This window comes from Aphis gossypii, chromosome 3, assembly GCF_020184175.1.
Source record: "Aphis gossypii isolate Hap1 chromosome 3, ASM2018417v2, whole genome shotgun sequence".
NCBI lineage: Eukaryota > Metazoa > Arthropoda > Insecta > Hemiptera > Aphididae > Aphis > Aphis gossypii.
In genome coordinates this window covers 51,894,829-51,913,137 of record NC_065532.1, presented here as the reverse complement: position 1 = coordinate 51,913,137, position 18,309 = coordinate 51,894,829, and the positions used below count along the sequence as shown (strand labels likewise).

The window sequence follows — 18,309 nt, the reverse complement described above, 5'->3', positions numbered from 1 at the left end:
CCATACTATTATTACCACGGGATTTCAAAAAACTTTTAAGTTCGATGCTTCTGGTTAGGTTTGGATAATATAAGTCACTATAAACAGACTGGTGCAACGCATAAGCCAGCTTACAACAGTGTTCGTACACTTTTTACAGCTCAAAACATTGTATAATGAGTACATAGTATTTTTTTTTCGCATCGATCGTCTGGACGCGAAACCGGCTAAGGTGCGAGCATATTATACAGCGATGATGTAACATCGTAATCAGAAAAAAAAAGATACCTACCGGTCATTATAATGATGTACCTACATAATATTATTACCTATTTTATTAGAGCGAATGCTGTCCGAGACTGTACATAATTATTACGACCGTTTCAGCGCTTCTATTTTAATACAGTATGGTGTACATGTGTAAACAAAAAAATAAAACCATGAATTATACGTAATGATACTCGGCGACTTACTATTATTGTTCTTTGGTGTTGTAGTACCCGTGTTATCGTATTAAAGTATTTCTCACAAACGGAAACTCGTCGTCGGTAAGTCGTCGTCGTTGTCGCAATATCGTAACGCGATGGCCTGATTTTGTCGTACGGAAAATATTATATTTTATTTTCCGAGAACATAAAACTCTATCGTTCGCAATACATACCGACCACTCGTTTTATGTATATTATTATTATTATTATTATATTACACTCACTACGTACATTATACCACTTACTGTGACGTGTGTGTGTGTGTATATTATATTATTATTATTATTATTAACGGTGCGCGGGGAATGTTTCGCGAGAACGCTTGTGTACGGAACAATATACGGATTGAGATTAAATTGTCGGTTTCGCGGAATTAGAACGTGCAGTGTACGTTACGCGCGTATACCTGTAAGCGGTTAAACATAATATTACACTTGTTTCACATCATGCCTAATAATATTATTATTCGTAGGTATTATCACTTAGACGCCATATTTTGAAGGTAGGTGCGTTTTGGTATACGGTCCGAATAATGATACCGAATAATAATTGCCACCGGAGACTATATACATAATAATATTATAATATGCATAATATGTCATATCGATGTATTATATTATATAGTATGATGTATTATAACTACTACTTAATAACAATAATTATTCGACGACCAGTGTATAATGCCTGCGGACAGCCGTTTTACTTGCAGGGCGTAACAAGTGCGCGCTACGTCTCTATAGTCGATTTTACATAATATTGACGGATACGCAAAACGCTCGCCCCAACGTATGTAAGTGCCCTTTTCCACGAGCATTTTTAAACGCGCGTTTTTGAAATGCATTGGAAGAAGTACAAAGCACCCGTTTAAACGCGCGTTAGATAGCAATCAGAAGTTTAGGACGTTTCCGCGGGAAGAAAAACGCGCGTCTCGGTTTACCAACATAAGCGCAAACTTTGGGGGTGAGAGAGTGCAACTGCCCCCTTAATATTTAGTAAAAATTAGGTATATTTAGTCTCTAAGTATCTTTAAGTACACGGTATATCGACATAAAATAAAGTTTGCCCCCTATAAAAGTTGCCCAAGTTACGCCCATGTTTACCAACTATACTATAATTTATGCAAAAAATGTTTAATATCAATCAGCGCAGGGGTTGGTATAATTGGAAAAAGATCGAGAAAATCATGACTGTCAAATTTCAATTAATGCGAACTGTTTCATCGCGAAAACCGTTTTTTTCGTTTTATAATTTTTTAATCTCTTTACTATCATGACTATATAGACTCGAGAAACGAATCTATTGACACTGAATTATTTATAAATGCTATTGAAAATGAAAATGCAATATGGAACATTCAAACTGCTGAATATAAAACTTGAGAAACGCCAAGTCAAAGGCCTGGGAAAGATAACATTGGTAAGTACCTATATTTTAATATATTCGACAACCGTTTTACTTGGGCGTAATAAGTGCACGCTACGTCTCTATAGTCGATTTTACATAATATTTTTGAATACGCGAAACGCGCGCCCGAACGTATAGTACAAAAATACCTGCCGATAATCCATTAATAATTATTAACGACTCGCGTACATTGTAAAACACATAGTAATTACAATAAAACGTCATATTATGTAATATAATAATATGTGTATAGCTGAAACGTGTCACTTAAACGATTTAGGTACGATGTAGTATTATTAAATTGTCATTACTAGCACCTATAAATATTTTTAAAAAAGCAGAGCCGAACACGGACGTCGTACCTATTAAGTTCCGTTGATATCCACGATGTGATTACCGTATATATATATATAATAATATTTATGATATTATAAGTACTGTAAACTCTGTCTCCACGTTACATTATAACATTCTATAGTATTATGGTGATCAGGCGCAAACAATGTATTAGACAATTTTTAAAACCATGTATATTATTATCATTGGGTGTTATTATCTATCAGACTGTTTTTTTTTTACTATTTATTCTTTGAGAAGATAATGTACCTTACTGTTTGTGAGATCCCACGAATATGATTTCAAATACAAATTCATTAAATAGTTTATACTATTAAATAATTACATCTTTTCTCGTACGGCTAATGAAAATATCGTTATATAAATAAATACACATTATTATCCATATTTTTTTATGTATAATATAATACACAAATATAATAGCCTATAAGTGTTATTTTTTTTTTTTTCAAAAAAGAGCTATCTATATTTAATTTACAATATTATTATATTGTAAATTTTTGAACCAAATATGTGTCATGGATTTAGCTAATGTCATGGTTGATACTTTATTTACAACAATTGATATTCTACATATCTAGCATCAAATCTGTGTTCAGTTTTAAATGTAAGATCATTTTTAACTATTTAAAATATCGAAGATATAACTATTAAAACTGTTCTGTGATTATCTTGAGTCCTTTTTAAGAATAATTTTTAAAGTATTTTTAGAGTATTTCATTTTGTATTTTTTTTTATGTATCTATTATATAGTTGTTTCATACGAACCTATATCCGTGATGTAGAAATACCAAAATTAATAACACTACTCATATTTTCTTAAGTTGCAAGATATCTGCCAGATTTTTGAAACCTAACTCTATTTTTCTAATTTATTTATTACAAGTTTTATACAGTCACATGTCATTCTATATTTAATATTATGGCATATTTCTATGGGTACCTAAATTATAGATTTAATTATATTTACGAAGGTTTGTTAATATTTTTATTCAAATACCTACACATTCTCATCATGTATGTATAGACTTATTTTACAAATTATGGTCGAATATGGTCGAATATGATTGATTATAATTTATAATTAACTATATACAGCGGATAAAGGTAAAATATAAGGTTTTTCAGAGTCAAGGAAAAAATAATTTATATACTATTGTGAGCATATTATAGGTTTAAGTATACGCGGTACTGCATATAACAATAGTGTCAATAGTGGTATTAAAAAAATACACACTAATTATATGTATTTAACACATTGGTGTAACCCGAAAGCGCAAATCAACCTTTTTTTCCGGTAACTCAAAAGCGCAAAATGAATTTGCGCTTTTGTACCTTGGTAGTGGGATAAAAGTACAAAAATACATTGTATTACTTGATACAATATTTTACTGACCTAACGCGAGACGCGAGACGCTCGACGCTTTCCATGTAGGTACGCGTGGCCTTACCCGTTCCACGACAGATTACAGCAACGCATCGCGACAGTTATTGCATTTGTTTAACTAATTTAAAATACCTAATACTCAAAATTCTATTTTTTTTATTTTTTACTGATTTTTTGAATTAATTTTAATATTACTCTTAATGCTTAATTTAATATTAATAATAACTACGATTTTAATTAATTACACTTTTTTTATAAAATTGATTTGCGCTTATGGGTTATTAAAAGGGTAATTTATTTTTGTGCTTTTGGATTGCGTTTATGGGCTACAGTCTCAACACACACATATATTATTTTATGTTATTTTATAATCATTACTACTACATAAATGTCGGAAACTGTAAAGAAATTATATTTGACGAGAAAACTCAAAACGTCATTAGTTGACACATGGGTGTACAACGTGATGTGTATAATAGTGTACCTTACCGATGTGTGGAATCCGTGTGTGAAATGTTGTGTAGAAAATACCAACATCAGCGATCAGGACATAGTACCTACGTAGAAGATGTGTATGTAAGTAGTGACTAGTGAATATAAAAAATAGTGAAAATCACTATTTATGAACCGTGATACTCGAAATAGGTACATACTTTATAGTATGAATAATACAAATTTATAAATGACATGAAAACATCATACTTGGTCGAACAGTAGCCTAATATAAAGTATAAATACTTTCCAAAATGTATATTTATCCCAAATAGGTGTATATGGGATTAAATATATGTATATCGTAATTATAAAATATATAGGTACACTGTGTTCCTAACGGGTGCGATACGACAGATGATTGTTCAGTTAGTTGTATTTTACAGCTATATTATATTAATGTTGTTGTTAGCGTTCTTATATTATTTTATTGACTATATAATCTATCGACCGTCTACCGAAATCTTAGCAATAATAATAATAACATATTATTATAGTTGGCGCTTTTATTGACGCGCCAGCAAAATTCACATCCATAGTATATGCTGGCAGTTTCTCGCGTCTATAATATATAGGTGAACGTGTTAAGAGTGTTATTTTCGTGCTGCTGTGGTGCGAATTGCACGAGCAAAAAATAATTTATTATAATATTATAATAAGCCTGATGTGAGGTAACGATATTGATATTATTACCATCGACGTACATGGACGATCACGCTTAGTACAGCACATAATATAACACGTATTACCTATAACACAACGAAATCGTTACGACGATAAAACCGATCGAACGTCGCGACGAACATAAAAGGAAGTAGAAAATATATATAATGTGTATAAAAAAAAATATATAGTAATTTCTTTCCTCATCCGCATCAAAACGCGACAAGAGTCCTTGGACCGGCATATAGTTTTCTGTCACGGTTTAACGATTCTCTCCATTTGAAAACAATTTCCTGGGCACCACCGCAACCGCCTGTCGTTACCACTACCGCTGTCGCTGCTGTACAATATAATAATGTATAAATCTATCACTGTTATATCTACGTATATATCAAATATCTGTATACACACGAAGCAGAAGCGTATATACCATTATTATACAACTATTACAACTGTTACTATCGTTGCTATACTTATACTACTACTATACTATAGCTATATTTACTACTGTTACCATAATAATATTATAGTAGTCAATGCTACTGCCGATACACTTGTACTACTATTCAACTATATTTTATAATAAAATAACACACTCATACGCCGTATATTTATATCTGTTTTTCCGATTTTGAGCTGTTGCGCAAGGGGTGGAAACCGCGTTTAGCATTACTCCCCCTAACGCCGCACCGTTTATTCAAACAATAATACACCGCGTAGACGAGTACGTTTTTTAACGCCTGGCACCTTAGCTATAATGGAACAGACCCCGTCTTAGCACCTCGGTCCTCGTCGTTTACACTACACATGTAATATATACAATTTCGCATGTATATTTCGTCCATCTGGATCATGTCTCCCGTGTATAATATATAACCGTGTTAACTGTATAAACCGTTTTTGTTTCGCCTACATACAATAATATTATAGGCTCTCACTAAGCGCGTCACATTATTCCGGTCCGGAAGTAGCGTCGGGTTTTTCGGACGCGCTTACGCATATATTATTTCTATAAGTACGAGAATAAAAATATGTACTTATACAGCGGCATATCTGTTGGCGCGGCGCGTGAAGATATTTCCCCTCCCCTCGTTTCATTCCTTGTTTCATCACGCCCGCGGGAGACTTACGACCTCGTGCATCCGTCGTCTGTAAATAACTCGGTCCATCCGGGAAGCCCTACCCGGTCGTGTACTATACCATATACTATGTATATATTTAATATAATATTATTATATGCGCGCGCATTCTTCACACTCGACGTGATCGTTATTCGCACGCTGGTCTCGTCGCGTTAACGTCAACCGCCTCCGCCGACGGTTCCGCACTTCGCGGGTTTCTTATATTTATATTTTATATATTTACATTACACGCGTGTCATGTCGTCTCCTTTTACCCCTCCCCGGTCCCCCCACCCACAGAACTGCGTTACTTTTTCTCTAGCATGTCTGTGATATCCACTTTCCTGGAGAGACAAAGTAGCAATCATAATCCCCTCCTCAGGGATTTTATGACAGATGTTTCAAATTATCGGATTTATTCAATATCTTACCTATATTTATAACAGAGTAGATACCGCTTGAGATGTATCACCATAACGTAATTAAATATTATGGGTACTTAGTTTTAATGAAAATTAATAGTTTTACAATAATACGACAGATATAGATCCAGAGCAAAGATCATGGGCGGGGGGGTAACAATTTTTTTACATCACATACAATTACAATAAAAAATTTACTTTATTTTTGATTTAACAATTTTGCCATAATAGTATAATACAGGTAATCAGTGTAATAAATAAATAATTGATTATATTTTATATAAAAAGTAACAATGTGAAATTCCATAATTAGAGTGAAGTAATATCAGGATCTGTAGAATTATATAAAAAAAATTGAAGAAATAATATGTATAAATAATAAATATTTCTTTATAGGTATATTATATATGCGTATATAAAATAAAAATTAAAAGTATGTCGTTTGAAAAGCATTGAACTTTTATACAGCGGCTGTTGCCAACAGCCTCTTGGAAATATGAATAAGAGCAAAGACCTGAAGTATATAACATGTATATTAACATTATGATCAAATGTGCTTTCACTCCGATCAAAACTTATGACTATATAACTCAAACAACTATATAAAGTATTTAAGCTAAAATTAAAATCTACGACTTATGCATTATTTGAGGTTAGATTTACATTTCCACAGTCCCCAACTATACACCCCTGAATTATATTTTATGTATGTTGACGTATTCGCATATCGTTCTCAGCTGTTTTTAATAACGTGTTATTAGTATTTTAATATTTAAATTATTATTAATAGTACAACCAACTAGACGATATCAATAAAGTGTCAACCAAACATTTTTGGAGGCACTAGTCTTTTACCTATGGCCTATGGGTGATAAAGGATTATTATCACGATACAAAGTTCGACGTCATTACATAATACGTATTATATCAAAAATATGATACTGTTACAGACGGATACCGGACATAGGGTACTGCGTTATCGGTTAGGAATACGTCCGATAAGATTTCTTTCTATGACGTCACTCTATATGCGAACTAACGTGGCACAATGTAGTGCATAGTAAGTTGATGATATATATTAAACTGCGATAATTCTATTAAAAATATTGTTAGTTAAAAGTATACTAACCGACATTTAATGTTTACGTTGTTGTTATGTAAAAAATTCTACCAATTTTATAATGTTTTAATATCGACATGTTGACGTGTCCGTCGTTCTGTTGTCGAAAAATCAAAGCTATAGTTATGTAATTGACTATTGTTAAAATGCATTTGGTTTATATTTAGTAGACAGTAGTTAGTAGAAGGTATAACTCATTAACATTTAACCTTGGGCGGAATAGGTTTGCATAACACTCTCACCATGCCATATTATAGTATATTATTATATATTATTATTTAGTAGGTAAATAAGGAACTCGAATATTTTCTCGAAATCGGTTTTCCGGACAGCAACATAGTATTTTAAATTACGTTATACTACTTGTAATGCTTTAATACTATTAAGTATCATTATATATTATGAGATGTGTATAATCCTTATTTTTTGCATATGTATAAAAACATATATTTATTTGTAGATAGTACCACTACCGTTACTGATACGCTACACTACTTAATTTTTTAACATTTTTTTTCACCCCCACCAGATTTCATTGAGTCAACTTATTTTCATTTTTCGGCAGAGAGAGGAGAGGAGAGGACACACATGTATTTTACGTTACTAGATTTTAGGTGACGCATTATTTTAATAACTTGAAAACAATTGTTTTCACAAACGAAACTGGTTTATTCGGTTACAGTACAATTTGTAATAAAAAGTATAACTATAGAATAAATGGTAATATGGTATAATATAGATATTAGATATGCATGCGTAGTTTACAAATCTATGCAATAAACATTTAGTCGAAATAAAAATAATGAATTCATTTTTATAATTTAGCAATATTATCGATATTTTCAGGCCAAATCTCCTAAAAAACGTACAACGTTCTTGTAAATACATTATACATGTTTAAATTATGTATTTTAGCCTTTAGGTGTATAAAAAAATAGTAAACACGCAATAAAATATTAGGCTACAGGTTGAGCGTATACGAGAATAAACGTTGTTATTTTTTGCAACGATTAAATGATGCGATAGTGTTACATCGAGTAGGACTGTAATATTATAGCATTGGTTAGGGTTTTCTTGTCTTTATTTGAGACGAAAATTCGCGAATTCGGGTTACCTGCGGTGGAGGGTGCAGAAAACGACAGTGACGACGAACCGGATGGTTTTAGTATTATTTTTTCTTTCGTTTACCAAACCGGTTGCCTGGAAGACCTAATGCTTGATCATACTGCTGGAACTGGCGATGGTGGTGGCATGGTGTGGTTTCCTCTTTGTCCGTCTGGTGCGACGGTGACGACGTCGGTGGGGCATAGTAATAATATATCCACACGTGAAATATAATAATATATTGACAACAATAATAACAATAAACGAAATGGCAAGTTCGAATAACGCTTTATCATAATATAATATCGTACATAATATTATACTACAGCTGTGGCATACGTTAGAAATAATTATGTCCTAACTGATGACGGCGGCGACAGTCAATTTTAAATTCAAATCGTTAAGCCCGTGCTCGAACATTCCGACGGTGTAAATGGAAATTTTTTTGTTTAAAACAAAAATACATTTTTTTTCTTTCTGTGTGCTCGGAATTTGAATAATTTATGACGGACCTTCCCATTCTCTACCGTCTCAACGTCCGCAACGAATACACAAATCGCATGTCGTGTAAACCTACAAATATTATACTTTATATCGGTTTCCGTTCCGATATCGTCTGCTGTAATACCTACGACTACACTTGTTGCGTCCAAGTATAATAACATCACGTACAATATAATAAAATATAATACCTAATATGAAATCTATAGGGGGGAGCTCGATTCTTGCACGACAAAACACTTGACAATCATGACAATATTGTATTACATAATATTATAACGAGATGCGAATTAATTTTGAAAAAGTAATGGTCATGCTGTTTACTGATAGAAATCGCCTATTATACTTAATTAAAAATAATTAAATCTTAGTTTTAGTACCACAGTCTATTACTTATATTTTGTTTTACATATACAATAAATAATGATAAAATTGATAAAATTGATAACATTTTTAAGTATAATTTGTTCCTCAATATTGTTTTTCTAAATGCGTATTTTAAACACATTAACGCTGAAATATACATGTATATGTTTTCATTCTCAATCATCTAGCTCATTAGTTATTAAATTCGTTTAAATCTGATTAGAAAACGCATATATGTTAATATAATATATCACAAGTATCAGTGATGTATTGGTATATTATGTATTCTTATTATTGTGTTAGGTATGTACGATTATTTTAATCACTGATTTTGATTAATTAAGAAGTATAAAACCATAATTTAATATGTAACATCACAATACGTTTTTTCTATCTTAAACATAACTATTTGCGATTAATTATTTAGATTATTATTTTGCATACTATATTATGGAATAAAACAATTGTGAAACTTTTTTTTGTGTGCTTTAAAAATGTTTGTTATAATATCTTCCATGCCTACCTACTTTTTATATATTATATACATTACTAAAATAACTTAGAAGTACTTTTATTGTTGAATATTTTTGACAAAAAACAGAAAACAACCATTCTTATATTGGGTACTCACTATTTATAATTTTGTTTTGTTTTTTATCTTAAATATTAATAAAATGGTTAAAAACAAGATTAATATGATCATTTAAAAACGCGATAATTATAATTTTTAATTAGTATATAACAACTGATAAAATACCATTAAAATGTACAATAAAACATAAACACAACGTTAAATTTGTATTCTAAAAATATTAATTTTTACTGAATAATAAACCTTATATAACGTATATCATATTAATGATGATTATTTTATATATATATGACAGTTTTTAGCTAGGTATATCATAATATTATCTATATAATAATAAAATGTTGGGAATGTATTTTTAAGTATTTTAAATTGGATAGTCTGCTCACTAGGGGTATACATGATTATATATACGTGAAACAAAATAAATAAATAACGTCTTTGTAAAATTGATACATTAAACATTTTATATCGACTCCATAAAATGAAGAATGCGCATGTTCAATATATTACCACGGGTCGTTGATTTTTGTTTTTACATTTTTAAACGAAACGGAATAGCATTTGACGCAATAATCATTATTCTCGAAGATCGAGGAAACGAGATGAAATCAGATGTGTGTGTAGTATATGATACATATATTTATCTCGTTAAAACCGAAAACACACGCACACTCACACACATGTTATAATATATATAACGATTCGAAACTGTGCGAGTTTTTATTTCGAGAACTAAACGAGGATGTTTTTTACGGGTTGAACGACCTTGTTTTATTATTGCACAGTACACAGTTTATTTTGGAATGCCGTAGACATTTTTATAAACGCGGTCCCGCGAATATGAACGACCGGATGACTCATATGGGTTTTGGAAGTAAAAAGGCGTAGGTATCTGCTACATCATATGCACATATATTACTAGGAATAATATAATATGACACACGTATTCATTTTCCGATAATGTACTATATACGGTATGAGTTAAAACAATAACCACGATGAGTACAGGTCGCAGGTGTTAAATACGGTGTATATGGATTATGTTATATTATAATAATACGCATAATATTATGTACATTAGTACATGACTATATTATGTGAGCGGTGAGCTTAAAAGTTAAAAATGCGGAAATCGGTTAGTAAATCGTAATTACAATGATCGGCTCATTATATTATTATGTATCTGCAGGTTAACGTGCTAAACAAATATCAATGCATTTTTAATATGGCGATATGCAAAATTTAAAACAAATAATCTATCGAGTAATAAAAGTATAATAAATACAGTACGGATAATTTTTAAATCATTATAATATATTACATAATGATAATAATGATATGTTTAGGCGTGAATTATTTTTAAATTATGACGCACACTAAAAAAATCCCTAAAATTTGAGAATGATTAATATTTAAAAAAAATTTATAAACATATACAAATTATTTTTTAGAAGTTATTTGATGCAAATTATAAGAGACATTTTGGATACTTATTAGAAAATGCATAATTTTCAGAAAACTATGAAAATGCTATATAATATATATATACCATTTTTTGTCATAAATTGTCGGCTATCAAACCAACAACCATTGAGGTAATGACATTTTACATATTATTATGTCTTATGAAAGATACAATATTCACTCTCCTTACTATCCGATCCAACCTGCTACCTCTATTCTCCAAGCAAATATCTGAACACGTCCCATATATTCATATGCTATCAGCCAACTGACAAATACCATTAGTAACAAATAATCTTTTTCACTTTATCGAAAACTTTAACATTATTTACTCTATACCACGTAGTAAGCTATATTTCAGAATATTTGAAGTCGCCAAACACCTCTCGAAAAAAACTAATATTTTCAGTTACATTTTTAATGCAATTATTCGTGTAGCATATTTTTCGTTACAATAAAAGTTTTCAATTGTATAATTTTTATGGTAATCCCAAAACCTGCCAAACTTCCTGATAATATTTTATCATATAATAGACTACTAAGATTTTTACCTTTCTTCTGGAAGGTGTTCAAAAAACCAGTTCCCCAAAAAATAAACTCAATCATAAACAACTTTAAAATTATTTCAATAATACAATTTGGTTTTCACAACCTGTAATTTTACAATTCACCAAATAAACCATAAACAGACATAACCACCTTATCACTTGAGAAAAAAATACCGCTTCACAGTTTCCCCCAATGTTACATGGGTGCTTGATCGAGTGTGACTTTTTAAAATAAAGAATAATTTACCATCAGACTTTTTTTATTTTTTAAATCCTAACTCATTAATTGTTAATTCATTACTCTTCCGTTTAATAATTTTTAAAGTGGATCAACCTACTTCTCTTATATGTTCTTAAACTTTTTTCACTGAATAATATTTCGATGATGAAGCAATTCTCTTAATTCATAAAAATCTTATCACTGCACTTATGTAATTATTTTTGATCTCATATTTCTTATATTGAAGTTTGGTTTCAAATTTGAAAAGTAAAAATTAACAAATTCAATCCAACCATATGTTTTTTGCTTTCAAACACAATATTTAGCTCCGAATTACATTCATATAATTTATAAATTCCAACTTCACTTACTACAAAAGACCTCAATGTCAATTTTAATAAAAAATTTTTACCAAAATTCATCATATTCACAACACGAAAATAAACTTTATCTTTGTTTTCATATTCTTAAATATTTTATAAACCAATATCAAAACTTTTACTTCAAATTAAAAAAAAAAAATGATACCCAATCTATAAAACAAACATTTTCGTTTAGTAACAAATGGGCACCTTTCTACATTTAAAATTAAACAATACATTTATTATATCTAAAATTGGATTCATTACTGCTATTGTTTTAAACACGTTATCATAAAATACTAATTATTGTCCGAACGTTAAAATATTCTAATAAAACAAATGTGACGTGTTATTTGATATTTTCTCTATTGTATTGAAAAAAATTGAATCATAAAAATGTTTTTAAAATTAAGATTAAAAAAAAATGTTGCTATAGTAACGTATAACGTGACGATATTATACATTAGTTAAAAGGGGCAATATCAAAACAATCGGTTGTAAAAAAAAGTTTTATCCGCTCAAAATCATAAAATTAAAATTAAAATTTAATAAAATCAATGACCGGCTACCCTCTCAAATAACAAAAGGAAATATGGTGTCTCGAACATCTCTCCGTCTAATTCAATGTTTATACTATTATATATATAAGGAATATCGTTGGTACTTTTTCCTTCAATATACTAAGCTAATATAGTGCTAACTCTAACTTTATATAAATTTATTATATAAAAATTGTATGAATTGTTTAGTCTAAATAAAAATTAAAAATGTTTTTTTATCATTTAAATAACAGCCAATTTATTGAATTTATATGACGTTTAACATTTCCATCCTATACAAACAACTTCAGATTTACATACGAGTAAATTTTACCTATACGCAAAAAATACGCTCAACGTTTACTATAGTTAAAATCTCAATACATTTTATGATAAAAGTTTGTTATAAATATCAAATGAATCATTTATGTACCTACTCGGAATTTAAAAACAAAATCTTAGTAAAAGTTTAAAAAAATTATTTGATGAAAAATACAGATTTTTTTTGCATAGGTCGTGTTTTTAATATAAATGATACAATATTACAACGCTATAAATCCGTGGTGGAATTCGATATTGATAATGATTTAGATGAACGACTGTATAGAATAATAAAACTAAAGTATATATAATATATATCTATATAAACAGTTATTATTTGTGTTTTTCTATAGTTAATGACACATTCACGTAATCGACACGAATAAATAATATTACGAAACACTATAATTTTGATTTATCCATAATAGTGGCGATATACGAGTATATATGTATACATTATTTGTGACGTATATGTAATCCACACCGCTAAAAAGTTTGATACCATGTGCTCTAGTTCGCTCGATATACTCGAATGTGGGTTAATTATGTTCAGCGTGCTCGCCAATTAGCTGTTATAGGAGTTACCGTGTTCACGTATACAGTTGTATATATAGATACAAAACGTCATTTCCTTCGGATTTTGTCTTAATTACCGCAAGGGATGCGAGAGGAATGCGATTATTATAATTTGTAATTTACTTGATGCGGCAAAATTATATTTATTTTAGTGTAAGGTTTAAGTTTAAGATTTGATAAACACATACGCGGAAATTAAAAGATGAAAATATTTTTTCTTTTATAATTTCATTATATATATAAATACTGTAAGTTACATAATCAGTGTAACTCATCATATAGATATCGCGTTTACTCTGTATACAGCCAGCCAATATACATTTTAATGTTTCAACTAAATTATTTTTGCGTTCCCGTAACAGCCATTTCCGTTCTTGCAATCTCTAGATTACACACGTTTTATCATATTATCCAAAAGTAGGTATGATTGCGTATACCAATATATTATAAAATATAGTAAGGATAAAATGTTATGTTACTGTGCACCGTGCAGATGATAAACTAAATATTATAATCATGTCAATTTTAACGTGTTATCAACTTTTTAAATTTTTTTTCTTCGACATACAATATATAACAGTAACTATAATACAACTGTTGTAATGAATATGTGATTTATCTATTTATAACATAGAGCTCTAAATTGTAATTAGTTAAAAATTAAAAAACGATAAATAGTTATATGGGTGTTGGGTATACGTGTTTAAATTTACGATTACCTAATAATATATACTCTATAAATTTTGAATCGAATAAACTTACCTACATCTATTATGAAAAAATGCAATAGATTAAATAAAATCAGAATGCCAATAAAATTATTAAAATGTTGAGGGTTAAGTTGTGGCCTACGACATTCGACATTGTTGATAGTAAGTTGATATAATAGTTGTGGGTTACGCACGTGATTCACTTTTTGTCACTGTAGCGTCTTTGAAATAACTTCTCCTTCATAAATGACATTGAAAGTAATTTTTTTAAGATTTTCATTAAATTTTAATTAAGTTTCGGTTGTTACTTGCGTAATTATCATAATGCGGAGAAAACCCTATCTATCATAACTACTCGTATTTTCCACCAATTTACAATCATGTTTATAATTCATTACATTTTATTTTATAAATATTAAATATATTTCTTTTTATTTGTAGCAATCTTATTAATACATTAATGACGATAAAGTTAACAAATTTCAAAAAAGATTTAAACGTTTTTTTTTAATAATAATTTAAAAATTTGAAAATTGTGTAATGAAAATATTTACTAAAATCGGGGGGATTGTAAAACAATTTTTTATTTCAATAATTGTTTACCTATTTCTTATGTTTAAAAATGAATATAGTTTTTAAACGCTTAAATTAATGTGTAAACGATTTTTCATTCTAACCTAAGCGACAAATGAATTAATTGAAATATATTGTTGTCGTTTTAATTTTAATTTTAATTTTGTATTTTCCGTTTGTCATCGCTTTTGATACACAAATGCTTCTATCGTTAGCTAGGAGGATGGTTTCTGATAGTAAATTTGAATCTAACTGGTACAGTGGCAGAACTAAAATAAATAATTTTTATTTCCCAGTTTTCAATACTTTTTAAAATAATTGGAGAAAAAAAACAAATGGAAAGTTGTTTTATTGTAGGTATAGTTGTAGGTGCGTTAATTGTACGTTTTCACTGAGTGGATTACTGTAATGAATGTGTTGAATTTAATGATAAATCAATGTAGATCTATGAAAAAGGATTATGGTTGAGCGGAGACGACTTTTCACCTTATATTTTTAAGGATATTTTATATTATATCTATATTGATATTATAGCAATATACGGTAGATTGATTCTTGATAAAAATAAAAAAATAGCATAATATATATTACATAATAATAATTTTAAAATCATTTTTTATAAATCAATACTTATAAGATGTTATGAATTGGTTCGTTGTATAGAAACCTAAAAATTAATCCAACTATATGGACAACTTTATTGTGTATGACAGGGGTCTTCAATCTTTTTTTTCAACGGGCCACGTATTATTTTTCAAAAGTCTTGCGGGCCGCATTCGTAGTAAAAACATGTATTTTATACAAAAATTCAGTTTTAGTTAACCAATTTTATCGAAATAGAAAATATACATGCTAAATTTCAAATGTGATCGAAGGCCGCGTATTATGACAGGGCGGGCTGTGAGTTGAAGACCCCCTGATGTATGAGGTGTCTACTAGAATATAGTAAAAAAGTAGAACAAAATAATTAAAATACAATTTTTGTCAACATTTTATGGCTTATTTAAACGCTTGTAAAAAAATTTGAATTTATGTGTTAATACTAAAAAAATATGTAATGATTTATTTTAGAATTTAAATTTAAATTGCATTGGCTTACTCAATGACGAGTTACACTAGAAACATACAATACTGTAGAGTTATTTTCTAGTTTTTTTCTTTAGTAAATTAAACTGCTGTTTTTGTGTTTGCCAGGTGCACATTATTTGAATGATAATTAGATATATTATTTTGTCGATTTAAATATATTACATTATATATCTATTTATGACTTACATAATATCCAGATAGGTATACATATTTTATATTTGTATAAAGTAAATAAAAATAGTCAAGGTGTCACAATTTCGTAATGTTCCATTTTTGTATCTTTTATCTCAACATACATACAAAAAAATGTTGCGTGTTATATTCATATGTAGTATAATATGTACCTATTTGAGACAATTTAGGAACAGCAGCTGACTGCGTTGTCTAGATATATATTATACAGTTGTTAAAAAAGGATAACACATGATGTAAGTTGTTTGACTCTTGATCTCTCGACTATGTATCATCAAAACAAGTTGATTATTACTACTAGGTTGAAAATAAATAAATTAAACGATTATAATTATTATTGTTCATCGTCGTTTTGACTCCAACGACATTCGGTAATATATTTAGGTCACGGGGAGTGTGATATCTTTGTTTCGAAATTGTTTACACCTACGTTATAGTGCACTGTATTTTATGAAATATATTTTTAAACATAATGTCACACCGCTACAACGTCGTGTATCCCGTCACCGGCGTTGATGAGCGATAGTTGCATCGGTCTGCCGTATTCTCCGGGATATTACGAACACATTTCCGAGTAATTTTTAGCAGAATTTTTACAACAGAACGCGTGGGCGGTGAACACACTGCACCGCACATTTCCCACGAGCATTATAAAAAAGAAATATTGTTTCGTCCCCGAGAAGCGTCGTCGTGGCGTACAAACACACACACACATACACACAAACGTGCAGGTATACTCGGAAATCCATAAATTTGGTATGAAATATATAAACGTGAATAAATATAAAACATTATTATTATTATTATTATATTGCGATCCATTGTGATACGACCGGGCGAGGGCGACGGCTCGTCGGCTATTATATTGTGGTGGAAACAGTTTTCGGGACCCGAAAACTGCAGCCTGTCCGAACAATACGATCCAATATTGTATCGGACGGGAACCGTTACCGCTGACGGGACTGCGGCGGCGGCGGCTACAATGCGCCTATACCCATATACTTACTCGTGTACCCATTATGCACTATACGTATAAAAATGTATATATATATACCTATACACGCGTATCCATATAGTGAGAGACGGCAAAGGAACAATATAATATAATAATGGATCGCTTTTAAGATTCTTATCGGAGGGAGACGACAGTGGCGGCGGGTGGAAATGAGTGAAACGACGTCTCGGGGCCCAGTTCACGTGTTTCGACGCACCTCGTCGCCGTCCCTTTAGCAGCGTCGAGCCGGTGAGTGTGTTTATTCTACATGTATCGTATCGCGTATTATTATATATACTGTCTAAAAACGAGTTTTTTTTTTAAGCTCTTTTATGTGCGTTTATCGTTTTGTAATAATTTCGCGCCGACACGCGTTTTATAATATGTTATTTTGTAGCCGTTCGTTGCATATTCTTAGAAATCCGATCTCGAAGGGGGAACGCGGACCACGTAAAATTTATATACGAAATGACATCCATACAAGGCTACAACAATAATATAACGTTGTCGATATGACCGAAGAGGCACAGGTGGATTTTTTTTCTACATATTTTTTTCGTGGTCCCCATTAACGCCCGGCTGCTGCTGTGCACATAATCTTGCGGACTCGCGGTGGTGGCGTATGGTGTATTGACGATACGCATATTATTATGTACAACCAAACGCATAAAATTCACAATAAATATTTTATTTACATCACATCGTACACAGCATGTGCTTGAGTG

At 30.3% G+C, this 18,309-nt stretch overlaps 1 long non-coding RNA gene across 1 annotated transcript in view; it reads left to right on the top strand.

Moving 5' to 3' along the window:
* The first annotated feature begins 1,586 nt into the window (after positions 1–1,586).
* The window catches only part of LOC126551368 (uncharacterized), a 24,954-nt gene continuing 8,231 nt past the window's right edge, over positions 1,587–18,309 (top strand). The window contains exon 1 of the long non-coding RNA XR_007605262.1: positions 1,587–1,883. This is a non-coding gene — a long non-coding RNA (uncharacterized LOC126551368). The remainder of the gene's footprint in view (positions 1,884–18,309) is intronic.